At 48.9% G+C, this 14,668-nt stretch overlaps 2 long non-coding RNA genes across 4 annotated transcripts in view; one reads left to right on the forward strand and one right to left on the reverse strand.

The window, feature by feature from the left end:
* Positions 1–9,674, forward strand: part of LOC143438664 (uncharacterized) — a 27,858-nt gene extending 18,184 nt beyond the window's left edge. Inside the window, exons 2-3 of the long non-coding RNA XR_013107372.1 lie at positions 6,819–7,487; positions 8,934–9,674. This is a non-coding gene — a long non-coding RNA (uncharacterized LOC143438664). The remainder of the gene's footprint in view (positions 1–6,818; positions 7,488–8,933) is intronic.
* Positions 1–12,632, reverse strand: part of LOC143438663 (uncharacterized) — a 15,326-nt gene extending 2,694 nt beyond the window's left edge. For all 3 annotated transcript variants that reach the window (XR_013107371.1, XR_013107370.1, XR_013107369.1), the window contains exons 1-2: positions 12,052–12,632; positions 1,581–1,661 (exon numbers count right to left, since the gene is read on the reverse strand). This is a non-coding gene — a long non-coding RNA (uncharacterized LOC143438663). The remainder of the gene's footprint in view (positions 1–1,580; positions 1,662–12,051) is intronic.
* Between the last annotated feature and the right edge of the window lie 2,036 nt (positions 12,633–14,668).

Consider the following 14,668-nt stretch of genomic DNA (forward strand, 5'->3'; position numbering starts at 1 on the left):
AAGAAAGAAAGAAAGAAAGAAAAGGAAAGAAGGAAGAAAGAAAGAAAGAAAGAAAGAAAGAAAGAAAGAGAGGATGAATGCCTCAGGGCAACTTCACTGGCAACATTGGGAGGTTCCTTCCCTGGGGAGGCCCAGGCAGTGATATCCACTCTCCTGCCTGGGGCATGGAGCTCACATCCAGCCCCCAGCCCGAGTCAGTAGCAGAAAGCTCAGGTCTCCAAACATCAGGCTGAGTCTGCCTAGGCAAACCAAGCCCTGAGGCAGGAGGACTGCTGTCGGCAGATGGGGCACAAGTTCCCCTTCCCAAGCAGCCGCCCCCATCTGGAACCCATCTGCCTTTCCTTCCACCAAACCAGATCGAGAGGAGGGGCTGTTGTTCTTTGCCCTCCTGCCCCTAGCTAGAGTGGTACCCCAGAGGCAGGCACAGAGTCAGCCTGACCCTGCCTTAGTCCCAGAGCACACACTACCTCAAACTGACCTGCACTTTTGGGCCCTTAGACACCTCAGCCTCCTCCTCAGCAAGATGGAGACCAAGTTGTGAGCATTAAGTGGGAAGGGCGAGCACGCTACGTGCCTGAGAAAGAACTGTCCTTATTGGCATCACAGCCGAACATAAGGCAGCTGTCACTCCTGTGTCCAGACTCCCCCAGTGGCTCCCTCTCACCCTCCATAAGAGCTACAGTCTTTTGGCTGGGTGTGATAGTATATGCCTTTAATCCCAGCACTCAGAGACACAAAGGCAAGCAAGAGGGCTAGCCAGAGCTACATAGTGAGACTCTGTCTCAAACAACAATTAAAAGCTGTAGCTTTTAGAATGGCATTCAAGGCCCCATGATCCCAGCCTGGTGACCATCCCGGGGCTCATGTCTCTCTAGGTGAATGGGCCTCTAACAGTCTCACAGGCTGGTACCCCAGGGCCTTTATACCTCATGGCCTCCTCTGCCCTAGGGTATACCCTGCTCTCCCATTATCCACAGAGTACCAATCTACCTCCTCCACCAAAATGTAAGCTCTTCTGGGCAGGACTTTGCTGCACTCCTGTAGCCCCAGAGCCCAGAACAGTGACTGGTCCAGAAGAGGTCCTCCATCCTTGGGATGAATGAGACCTGGGTCATCTAGTGTGAGCCAAGCAAAGGAGAGGATGGAAAGAGCACACCTATGCTGTTCACACAGAGACTAGTCATGAGGTCCCCCAGCCTCCTATGCCACCAACAGTCTTCATTCTAGTCATACCTCAAGGTCACCAAGATGTGACAAGGACAAGATGGGGTAGAGGAATACAATTTGGGACTTGGCAAAGCCCCTCTGCTGCTCTGCTCTTGAACCCTGCTCTAGTTGATGTCATGTGCCCACAACATGCTTGTCCACTCCAGCTCCCAACAGACAGGTAAACATGTAAAGGTTCATGTCTGGCATCCAGCCCTCAAGGGTTGAGGCAGAGGGATCATGAACCAGGGGCCAACCTGGGTTATGTGGTGACATCTCACCTCAAATACAAAAGCAGCAGGAGAAAGGGCATTGAGATACCCAGCACCACAGAGAGGGTGCTCCTAGCACTCCAGAGAATATCCTGCACTCACCCATAGGTTGTAGGGAAGGCAGGAAGAAGTGAGAGTTCTCTGAAGATCTGAAGCCATAGCTATTGCTGGTCAGTCCTCAGTCTGAAAAGAGCAGAGAAAATATGAGACTCAGAATGAGTCTGAACCACTGGTACCACCAAGGGTTGTTACCGGGTAACTCCCCAGAGAGAGATGGGAGTAGGGGGAGCGACATTCCACTAGTTTCCGAGTCCGGCTCCTTGTCAGACTGGCCTTGAGCCATGGACTGTACTCAGCATCCCTTGACCAGGCAGGCTCAGGGAGGAAGACGAAGCAGAAGCCTCTGGAACTTGCCTTCTCCCCATCCCACTCTCCCTCAGGCCCCACTTCCATTGTGGCTATTGGGTAAGGCCGTGGCACCTCTTCCCAGAGGTTAAGCGAATTCTTGGCTATTCCTGGAGCTTTGATTTTTTTTTTTTTTTTTTATCAGCCTTCCATTCTGTTCAATTCTGAGAGGCCAGAGGCCAAGATGCCAGAGAGACCTCAGCCTGATCCACCAACCCAAAATAACCCCAAACATGCTTGTCTCAAGTCCTTACGGTCTTGGTCATTTGGGAACATGTTTTCCTACAAGGTTGCTTACAGGCCACCGAGGTCACCTCACGGCAAGTCTTGCTCACCCAAGCTGGGGAGAAGGGTGGGTCGGGGGTAATGCTGGGGAAGAAAAGGACCAGAACTGTCTAGGATGTGGAAGGGATACAAGAGACCAAACCACACACAGGTAAGATGAAGAAAGTCTGCCTCCAGGCTCCTCTGCCCAACTGCCTAGGACCCAAGAGAGCCAGCCTCAGTTTCCCCAAAGATAAGGCACTCAAGCAGCAACTCCCTTTTTCCTCAGCATCCTTGCCGGAGCTTTTGAGAAAGACAGACAGAGTGACTGTCTGTTCCAGAGCTTGGGTACCTTCAGAATGAGCTCCTGACCTGAGGCAGGTTCCTGTCTCCTCTCTGGGAAAAGTTTAAACCAAGGTGGATAGTTAAACCCAGTCAGCAGGCACTAAGTCCTGGACCAACAGATGACATCAGGGGCACGTTTCTCCTTAGATTACATGTGCAGCATCTACTCATTCAGGAAATGAAAGGGGGGTCACTGCGGGGTCACTGCGGTAGCATAACGCCCAGCACTCAGGACACCAAGGCAGGAAGATTGTGATTCCAAATGAGCCTTGGACTATAAGTAAACTGTGATTCAATTTAAACCTAATAAAATAAAATAACCGAGCCTGGGATATATAGCTCAGAGGTGGAGTGTGTGCCTAGTGTGTGCGGAGCTAGGTTCTGTCCTCAGCATCGAAAGCAGGAAAAGAATGCGAGTGTCCATCAGCTGCCAAACAACACAAAAACAGGAAGGAGAATGCCAGTCTCTGCTCCTCAGAAAGGACAGAGGCCATGTGCAGTGAGAGAGATCTGGGGCAGAGAAGACATGTCTCTTACATGCTCACTTATCTGTAGAGGCTAAAAGTTAAAGTCTTCAGAGTCACAAGAGCCTGGGTCAGAGGAGCCTGGGAGAATGTGGACATGGCAAGGGAGAGTGGAAGATGAGTTAGGAGACACAGGGTGCAGCTGGAATGTTGTAGAGCATAAAAGGGTACCTTTGTCAGAAACAAGATACCCTCAGCGACCCACACACATAGACAGACACAGACAGACACACAGACACACACACACACACACAGACACACACACACACACACACACACACACACACACACACAGCAATAATAGCCATATCTAGTATTTAGTATTGAAAGCAAACATTTCAACATAACTGAGAGGATGTTTTCTTGTTGCTATTGTTGTTTGAGACAGACTTGCTGACTATGCAGCCCTGGCTGTCCTGGAACTCTCTAGACCAGGATGGTCTTGAACTCACAGAGATCCACCAACCTCTGCCCCTCAAGTGCTCAAATTAAAGACACGTGCCACCACACCTCACAACTAAGAAGATGTTAAGTGTCTTCCACATAAGGAAATGATAAATGTTTTCCACAGGAGGTATTATCCTGATCTGATCACTACAAACTAAACATATATCTGGGGATATCATACTGTACCCCATAAGTTAATCTATTAAAATGAAAATATAGAGGGTATGAGTATAGCTCATTGACAGAGTATCTGCTTAGCATGCGTAAGGCTGTAGGTTTGATCCCTACTAAACAGCTATTACTGCTCTGTGTGTGTGTATGTGTGTGTGTGTGTGTGTGTGTGTGTGTGTGTGTGTGTGTGTATGTGTCTGTGTATGCGTGTGTCTGTGTGTGCATGTATCTGTGTGTGTATGTGTGTCTGTGTGTGTATGTGTGTGTGCCTCACCAGCAGAGAATGCCAGTAGAGGCTGTGTTAGTCCTGAGACTGATATTAACTCTGTTTGACCAGAGGCTACAGACCAGGCCTGTCCCACTGGGGTTAGAAGGTGGAGCAGCATGACTTCGGCTCCTGGCATGAATTAAGACTGTTTTAAAGACTTGCTTTAAAAGCACCACTACCACAAAACAGCACCTTCTGAGGGGGTTCTTTCAAACTCACAGCAGCCTCAGCAAGGCCAGGGAGCATTGCCTAGTTGGTCCTCGGCCATCCCTGGGATAGAGTGTTAGACTACAGACTAAATCCAATGATTTAGTGTCTACAATTTCCACCAACATGTGTGTAAGAGTGTGCAACTTTCCTGGGGTGTAAGGTGCTGGTTTCCTTATACAGTGAGGCTGGTAGGAAGGCCCTGTGCTGCTCCTGCATCCTCACACCCACAGCAGCTCTAGCAGAGCAGTTACAACTTGATAGAAAAGGGTCAACAAGAGAAAGAGAAACTGCAGCAGACATGACAGACAGTCAACTTGGGACATGAGGACAGACACAGGAAACATCTGACTCCCCACAGAAACATGACCCCGGAGAGAACTGAGCGGGTGTATAGATATTTCTGTGGGTGCAAGGCTGAGATTCCAGAAGACACAAGGATCATTTTTTGTGAACGTCAAGGAGCCACTCTGAGCCCGGTGTTCGCCTCTGAGCAGAGAGGACTATGGGATATCAGAGGCTATTAGAAGCCACACCCCACACCCGAAAGATACTCAAAACTCGTCAGGAAAATGAAACCCACTGGAAACAGTCTGCTGATCAGACCCCACTCAGATCCAGTGACAACCCCGGGCGTGCTTCTCATGACCCAACACAATCAATTCTTTTTAAGGTTATACATATTTTTTTTACAAATGTTGGGTTCTTTTTTATGAGAAGCTGTGTATGGTCTCTGTGTGTGTGTCTCTGTGTATGTGTGTGTATGGTCTGTGTGTGTGTGTTTGTGTGTCTCTGTGTGTGTGTCTGTCTCTCTGTGTGTATGTGTGTGTGTGCGTGCGTGCAGAGACCATACACACACATACATACAAAGGATACTGGATCCTCTGGAGCTGTTAGGCACCTGATGTGGGTACTGGTACTAGAAACCAGAGAGAGATCCTCTGAAAGAGCAGCAAGCACTCAATAGTTAACTCTAAGCTCCTGCCCAGCAATGGTAGGCAAGATAGAAAGACAGAGAAAATCATGGGGACGTGAACGGAGAGCAGCCCCTCGCAATATTCTGACTAAAACCTCTCACAGCAGAGAAGCAAGAGTTCTGGGGCCAGTGACAAGTGCTTGAGGCCTTCCCCCTTCCCAGATGTGTCTGCAAGTTTCTAGGAACCTGACCAGAACACTCATTTGCAGGGAAAGGACACATGCTAATTAAACTCCTTGTGCAACTTTGGTGGCTTTGATTTGACCTGATCGTATTATAATTCCATCCGAGGCTTCTCTAGAGCCACCCTATAACCTCACATCAAAACAGCCAGAGGGCTAGGGAGATGGTTGAGGGGTAAGATCCTGACGACCTGAGTTCGATCCCCAGGAACCCATGTGGCACAGGAGCGAATGAACTCTGCTAGCTGTCCTGTGATGTCACACTCACAGAGACATGCACATGCTCACATCCATACACATAAACAAAAGACATAAATGTTTTAGTTTAACTCTTTCCCATTTAAAAGGGGAAAATGGAGGGGTCTAGGCAAGCTTTTAAAATATAATTTGACAGCCATCAAAACTGCACAGATGAGTAACGCTGAGACAGCTAACAGTGATGGTATACTGAAAAGCCCATGCCCACAACGTCCTCTGAGCAGCACATGCTCAGTGGCTTTCTTTCTAAGCACCTCCCTCTCCACTAACCCCTGTGCTTTCAGTCTGTATTAAAATACATTTCATAAAATCTCCAACGCTGCTTCACACTGCTTAGACCTGAAATCCTTTTCTGTGTTGAAACTGCAACCCATGGTTTGGCCTGAGTCGAGGTTCCTAAGAGATCAGGGAAACTCCTCCAGCTGTTGAGGACTGCAGCCTGGAACTGACTGGCTGTCTTCTCACCAGTGACCAACTTACATTCCACTTTTGTTTTGTATTGTTTTGTTTTTCTGTTTTTTGGTTTGTTTGTTTTTTCAACAATAGGGATGGAACCTAGGGCCTCACACATGCTATGTATGTGCTCTACCACTGAGCCACACCCCAGACCCCACAAATGGTCTTGATCTCTCTGGGTCTTATCCTCTTTACCACTCCTGGTAGGTTTCAGCAACTCACCACGGTTTCCATCCACCAATAACTTTCTTGAGCAGAGACCTGTTTCTGTGTCCCTCATGCCAAAACTACAAGCATCCCAGGGCCTCCCATGGCTCACCATCCACGCCTGCACACAGCAGACACACCATTTCTCATGGATGGATAGATGGATGGAATTTCGTCCCCTGGCTGGACAACTGAGGCCACCTATAGTGTGGCTCATCCACCTGCCTAGTGTCTTCACTGGCCCTGCAGAGCTAGTCTCTCATCTGTCCTCAGGCTGCTCCTCCCTCCTCCCATCAAACCAGGCCCCTCTGCAGTTGGTGTCTCTCACCTCCTGCTGCCTGAGGTACACCTCCTCCCTCATGGTTTCTGCTGAAACTTTGATTTCTCACAACATCTTGCTATCAGAAGGATTCACTAACTATGCTGTCCAGGGTTGGCCTCAAACTCTGGGTCCAAGCCATTCCCCTGTCTCAGTCTCCCAAATACCTGGAACTACAGCACTCAGCCCCATCTCTCACTTTATATGTAAACTGTGATTTTTCTGAACACCCTTCCTAACTTCTTGACTGAATCATATGTCCAAAGAAGACAAGGACTATTTTTTTGGTTTGTTTTTGTTCTTTTTCACAGGGTCTCATTCAGTCCAAACTGGCCTCAAACTCAGGAGGTGGCTAAGGATGACCTTGAACTCCAGATCTTCCTGCTTCATCCTCAGAGGACTGGGATTGTATGCATCATTTCTAGCAATTTTGGTCATTTTTATTTATATATCATCGGAACATAGCACAAAAATTTAATAAGGATGCCAGGCATAGTGGTAGATGCATGTCACCTCAGGACTCTGGACAAAGAGGTAGAAAGATGACAAGTTCAAGGCCATCCAGGACTATATAGCAAGACCCTGTCTTTAAGAAAATAAAAAAGACAAAAAGGAGGAGGAGGAGGAAGAGGAGGAGGAGGAGGTGGCAGTGGTGGTGGTAGGGAGGTGATGAAGTCCATCAAGGAATCACCTAGCAAAACACAGGCAAAGACACAAGATGCCACGGGAGTTCCAAAGCAAAGGATCACTGAGGACTTAGAAAGGCCCCTGAAAAGAGCTGCAACTGAATAATCTTGGAGGACAGAAAGATAGAAATCGGAGGACACTCAGGAAGGTGGAGCAGAACAAACTCTGGGGCTAAAAAGAGATGATCCTAAAGCATGTTTGGAGGACCAGTCTGGCTGGACCTGTGGGTTCCTGGAAGGACAAGAACAGAAGCAGCAGCTAAATGGGCAGCCTGGGGTGGAAGAGGAAAGAAGGTGAGTGTGCCTGGATTACAACGGTTCCCTCTTAGTCAGCACAGACGATCACCTCAGCAGTCAGGGGCCTCAGTGAGAGAAGAGAAGCCTTGTCCTCATGTTCCCAGCATGTGGGTCCAGCCATGGACTAGGATATCAATAACAGCCTCCACACACTGCACACTTGCTGTGTGTGAGGCCCTGAGCTACAGGCTTCTCCGGCTCTGTCAGGGCTCCTTCCCACAGCCCTGGAAACATTGTATTGTTAGCCCCATTGTGTAAGCAGGAAGCCTAGGCCAACGGGGTGAAAGTGCTTGCCCAAGGCCTTAGCTCAATCCCTCCTTCACTTCACTTCCTGAGTCCAGGTGCACTGGGGTCACAGAGCCAGGGAGGAGGGAGAACACCCTTTAAGCCAGCCTACACCACAGCCACTAGGCTATGTTCCAGCAAAGCAGGCTGCTTCTCCCAAATGCCTATAGAGAAGCCCAGATTAAGCTTAAGGTATACACATACAGCAAGAGACTAAGACACTACACGCACACAGAGCAGAAAGGGTGAGGGAAGGTGCCACACCCTTAAACCTTGTACTTAGGAGGCAGAGGCAGACAGATCTCTGTGAGTTCAAGTCCAGCCTGGTTAAGATAGTAAGTTTAGGCCAGCCAGGTCTACATTGTGAGAGACTCTGTCTCAAATAAATAAATAATAAATAAATAACTATGTATATGTATATACATAGTTATTTATATATTATATTTTTGTATATATTATATGTGTATATACTATGCATGTAATATATAATAGATATAATAAAACATGAATAACAATTGAGGAAGACACCCTGTGTAGACCTCTAGATTCTACCTACACATGCAAACACAAAGACATACTTATACACACAACCTAAAATTATACATATATATATATATATATATATATGCACACATACACACACAAAGAGAATGGGAAAAGGAGAGGGAGAATGCTCAGAAAAAAAATAACAAAATGCCGTAATGGAGCCTATTACTTTGTATACATTTGTATGCATAAATAATTTTAATGTATAAATTGACTGGGTGCTGAGATCATGCTACGCTGTTAGTTTAGGTGCTGTTGGAAGAGGGCCTGCAGACTTTCAACCTGGTCCTCCAAAATGAGGAGCAGGGATGGACAGAAACTTGCCCAAGGCTTCACACATGGCTGAAGGGAGGGAGCAGATCGGCTCAGGAAAGATGGAGACAGACAGGCACACTGAGAAGCTTCCAGACCCAGCCCTACTTCTCTCTCAGTAAAGTTTTGTAACACTGAAGATAATTCATTCTAGTGACATCTCCCTAACCAATACGGCGGGTAAAAGTAAGACCCCAAGGACATGTAGAGATTCAGCGTATGTGGCAGATGCATTTGGCTTGCCATAAATTACCACATGAACACTAGTTATTAATATTAATATTACATCTCTGTTCGCAGATTTCAAGAGCCCTTCTAAGCAGACCAAATAGAAGAAAAGACAAGGACACTCCATTGTAAAGCATTCCTGTTGTTCCTGGCCTTGTGCAAGTAGGTCTTCAATTAGAACTGAGTGACACTTGGAGTTGTATATATCTCAATGTCCTTCCTCTCTCACTCCCCCTCCCCCAACTCTGGACTCAGCCACACCGAGCACCAGGACCAGGCTGATATAGGAAGTGTTGATTGTCTGACTCCTGCCTGCGTTCCTCAGCTAAATATAAATGATTTGCAAGTCCACTGTTTGAGATACTCCACAATCCCTCTCCTACTGATCGCTCCTGGAAAACACACACACACACACACAGAAGGTCAAGCAGGTCAAGAAGGCATCCTTAGTTCCCTGAGCGAAGAAAGGTAAACTGCTGCATTCTTGCCCAAAGTGTGAAGAGGCAAGATCATTCCAGCTTGGAGGAGAGCTTACTTATGATACCGACTGCCAACTTCTCCAGTCATCTGGAGAACGACGCTGAAGAGATCAGTATCTTTCATAATAGACAGAAGAGACCCAAGACTCTGGTCCATGATGCACAGCTACAATCGCTGCTGTCACAAGCTGTTGCTCGTTGAGGCTTTTTTGTTTTTCCCCAACCACATGAAAGCTTTTTAAAGGCCCAAACTTGAGCGCACAGATGGGCTACATCTCAGATCTAGTGGTGTGCCAGAGCCCTGTCACTCTGAGAGCCGCTCAGCCAGAAGTAACCTGAGGAATAGCTGGGGGTTCCAGCGGGTCTGTAGACAGGCCCAGACCGCGGCCCTGGGCGAACCGTCCCCAGCCGGTCTACGGGATCCCTGACGGTTCCGGAGGGGATCTCCTTTCCTGTGGCATCTAGAGTCTACCATCCCTGGGTTGGGGCGTAGGCGGCTGAGGTCCACCGTCCTGCAGCCCCACATTCTAGAGACCTCGATGACCCACAACAAGAGGCCGGGGGCGCGGTAACTAGTTCCTCACGTCCTGGCCCCTTCCCGCCACTCCTCTATCACCCTCCCCCGACCCCACCTCCCACCTCCCACCTCCCCACACCCCCTGAGAGTTCTCCCCTCCCCGGGCGTCCCCAGACTCCCACCCAGCTGGGAATCCGATCGAGGCCCGGCCCCGTCTGCCTAGCGGGCCGCGCCGAACCCTAACAACTTCGCGCGCCCTGGAGCCCCGCGCCGCCAGCCCGCCCCGGCCGCAATCACCGCGCTTGGACTCCGTGTGGCACCCCAGCTTCGCTACCTCCCGCACCGCTGGGCCCTACCGAAGCAGGGGGCGGGGCCTCACCGGGCGGCGGGGCGGGGTCTGACTTCACGGGGGAGGGGCCAGTAAGGGGCGGGGCGGGAGGGGCAGACAGACTGGGGACCAGCCGTCTGAGCAGTGGGGGGACCGGCTGCCAGACACAAGGCAGAGACCGATTATTGAAAAGGAGGAGGCCGCACTGGAGCCCCCTCCACTCGGGCTGTGTTTCCCGCATGAGCACTGGAGGGAGGACTGTGCCGTTTTCCTTTCAGGGTTCCAGAAGCCTCCCTCTGCACCCTGATTCCCGGCTCTCCGGTTCTCCCAAGGCAGCACTACTGCGCCAGTCATCTGAGGCTGTCTGACTGGGCCGAGCTCTCCTAGGGCTGGATGGAGGGAAGGCAGGGCCTGAAAGGTGGAGCTCCTGGGTTGGGTGCTCACACAAGCTACCCCAAGGCTGCTGAACCAGGGTATCAGCTTTCCAGTCCCTGCAGTCTTCTGGCCTCACCATCCCCACCCAGCACCTAAGAAATTCTTGCCTGGTATTTCGGGGGGACTATTTGAGGTGTTGACAATGCGGGTGTGAGTTAGATAACTGCCCTGAGATACCCTGTTGGAGGAGCGGCTGCCTCCCCTTGAGCTAGAGCCTCCAAGGGTTAGCAAAGGGCACTGGAGGCCTGGAGGGACCGAGCTGAAGCAGGAGATTCATCTCTGGCCTACCTTGCTGCAGGCATGGATTCATGTGAACACCTAAACTCATTTCTGAAGTGGCCCCTAAAACTCTCACCTCTCTGTTCTGTCCTCATGCGTGCACTGAAATCTCAGCAGAAGAAAAAAATATTTTGAGACAGATCTCACTATGTAGACCAGGCTAGCCAGGACCTCACTGAGTGGACCACCCATGCTCACCTCCAACACACAGAGCTCCTCCCGCCTTTGCTTCCTCAGTGCAAGGGTTAAAGACCTCCCACCATGCTCAGCAGAAGACAACTTTTCTTTCTTTGCTTTGCTTTGATAGTATCTGGCTGTGTCGCTCAAATGACCTCCTGAGGGGCTGGGACTGTGAGTGCGGGCCACCAAATCCATTTTGAGACAAAGTGTTTAAATCACAAGGCTCTCCCCTGTATTCCCCAGCTTCCTGCCGGTTTCCACTTCTCTCCTGGGCTACCTCACATAGTCTTGCTTGTTTCTGTTAGACTCAAGCCATAATCCAGCCCCTGGAACTCTCATTTCCCACAGAGAGAAGCAGCCTCTCTTCCTTCACACCCTCCTTCACACCCAATCCTCAGCAGGAAGTCTTGCCAGGCTGACCCCACTGGCACTCCAATCACATGGGGTCAGGTCTGTCTACTTTGCAGAAAAGGGGTACAAAGATGGACTCAGACAAAGCAGCCTGGTAAGGTGCAAACTCCCAGTTTCAGAGCCACATGCATCTGCTCCTGCCTGCCTCTGCTAGGCATTGGGCCCCCTCTCTAGGGACAAGAGTCACACCAATAGCACTACTCCAGCCTTAGGAGGCCAGAGGATTGTCGAAGATAATGAAAATGGATTGGGGTGAATGATAATTTCCTCCTCCTCCCCCCACTTGAACGGAACATGAGCAGATCTGAAATCTTGGAATTACAGAGAATCTCCAGTTATCTCCCCTCAGTCATACCCCTGGCTGCCCACCCGGCTGTGACACGCCCAGAGACAGAGAGAGCTGGGAACCTGCAGTCATTCCCCTGGCTGCCCACCCCGCTGTGACACGCCCAGAGACAGAGAGAGCTGGGAACCTGCAGCGCTCATAGCTGCAGGAAAATGCTGTTGGAAAAGCTTGAGAAAAGGAATTATCCAGAACAAAGAACCAAAGTGACCTATGACCTGTGTGATAAGCACGCTCTGATCCTGTCCACTTGCTGGGGGCCAGTCCTGGCGTGGGGGAGAGGGGAGAGAGCAGCTGCTTCTTTCTTCTCCTCCTCCCTCCGGTTCTTCTTGAGGCAGCCCCTGTGCTACTGTAGCTGCAGTCAGCAATCCTGTGGCCAGAAAACAGTTTCTGGCACTTGCATCCCAGCCCTAAAACTAGCAAGGAGTTAAGTAAATACCCTTGTGCTGTCCTAAACACTTCTTCTGAGGGCAAGAGACTGCAGGCCAGGGTGATTAACACCTGCAGCCTAACAGCAGAGGGTTAGGCAACCTGGCCTTTGCTCTATCTCAGCAGGAGCTGCTGGGCTCTAACATGGCTTTTTAATAATCCTGCTTTTGCTCCCAGGATACCCTAATTTGCACAATAAATTATATGCCACTTTAACTATGACCACAGGCATTACTTGGAGCAGCTCCTTCCAGCCCCCAAATGCCAGTGATATTTCTAGCCTTTCTGGGTCTCCAAGGGTTTCACAAGGTAGCAAGTTGGTCTCTCCCCTTGAAATTACCATACCAAATCAAAAATGATAATAAGCAAAAAATTTTTAAAAAGTACATTTCCGGCCAGCCACCCCAAGTCAAGGGACAGTGACTAATGGATGGTACTACCTCATGGGAAGAATTGGTCCTGCAAGGACACTGAGTTTTCTGTAGACTGTGACAGCTAATGTCTTGTGTGCCATCACTGTCTCCACAACAGCCCCTACCATCCCATCATTCTATAGAAAAGGAGACTGAGGCTCAGAAAGCCAGGGAATTCCTCCCAAGCCATTCAAATGACATCAAAGACTAATCTAGGAGGCCGAGGAGATGACTTAATTGATAAAATGTTTTACTAAGTATGAAGACCTTAATACTTAAAAACTAGGAGCATTGGGGATCCCCCAGTAAAGAGGAGCTCTGACAGGAGGATAGTGGAGACTCACTAGACAGTGGGGCAATCTCCAGACCCTAACTCAACAAATAAAATGGAGAAGCAAGGAAAAGATGCCAACATTGACCTCTGTCCAGCTCATGTCCATCACACACACACACACACACACACACACACACAGATATACTCCCAGCTTGTCTGCTTGTCCTGCACATTTAACAGCTAATTCACTTAGTGTTTAATGGGGTCATTTCCTGCCTTCCCTTGTAGTTCCAATGGACGTCAGAGAGGTAAGCATGTTAAACAAATGCTCTGCCACTGGCCACACCCCCAGCCCTGGAGGTGTCATTTTAAAGAAGCACCTGCCAGAGTGAAGGCTGATGCAGCCCTTTCCTAAGGCACCTACTTCCACAACATTCACTTGTGCTGGCAGTAGAGCAGTTACTGGTCACCGATGCCTGCCAGTTGCACCAAGACTTTGAACTTCCATCTCCAGTTGTCAAGGTGAGGCAGACAAAAGTGACCCAAGACTATTCTGTTCTTCTAATCCATGTAGCTTGTCTACAGAGTGCATATCCTCCAGAAGGACCGCTTTCTCTACAATATATTTTACATTGTAGATTAAGAGTGAGGTAGATGTGGCAGGCCTGTGGGGGAGGGGAGAAGAGGGAGGTGGAATAACAAGGCGTTGTTGTTGGAGTTCTGTGTTGACTGAGGGCTGTGTTGGAGGAGTTCTGTGTTGGCTGGGAGATGAATCTCAGAAGTAGACCACGTGCTCAGCATCCACCAAGACCTTTGATTCCATCCCAATACAAACAAAGACCTTTGCTCTTGAATTGCTACATCTGGCAACTGTGCCCATTTTATTGACCTTAGGTAAAACAATTGCAGAACATTCATTAGCAGGAAGTCAGAGCTGCATAGCAACACCCTCTCTCCCAAACAAATGTGCAACAAAACCACACACAAAATCAATATTGGTAAACATTGTGAGGAGCCGGAGAGGAAACACTTCCCGCTCTGTAGGTACACAGTCTCTGTCCCAGCTGTACAACTCCCCACCCGTGCAGAACTGCAACCATAACTGTACACTAAGACTGTGTTCTAATAAAACTTTATTTTCAAAAAGTCACTGACCATCAGTCGGCCAACTCCACCTCCAACTAGTGTCTTTTTTATATTGGGGTGTGCCAACACCTGCCTAGCCTCAGATGTATTGTGGGAGTGGGGGGTGTAAAACACAAGATTAGGCATTGAGCGTAATGACCACCAGCAATCCTATCAGCATGTATATACATATATGTGACCCACAGCAATTCTATCAGCATGTATATACATGTATGTGAACCGCTACAATCCTATCAGCATGTATATACATGTATGTGACCTGCAGCAATCCTATCAGCATGTATATACATGTATGTGACCCGCAGCAATCCTATCACCATGTATATACATGTATGTAACCACCAGCAATCCTATCAGCATGTATATGCATGTATGTGACCATCAGTAATCCTATCAGCATGGATATACATGTATGTTACCTTCAGCAATCCTATCAGCATGTATATACATGTATGTGACCATCAGTAATCCTATCAGTGTGTATATACAAATACGTGATCATCAGTAATCCTATCAGCATGTATATGCATGTATGTGACCCTCAGCAATCCTATCAGCATGTATATGCATGTA

This window comes from Arvicanthis niloticus, chromosome 25 (genome assembly GCF_011762505.2).
Source record: "Arvicanthis niloticus isolate mArvNil1 chromosome 25, mArvNil1.pat.X, whole genome shotgun sequence".
NCBI classification, from domain to species: Eukaryota; Metazoa; Chordata; class Mammalia; order Rodentia; family Muridae; genus Arvicanthis; species Arvicanthis niloticus.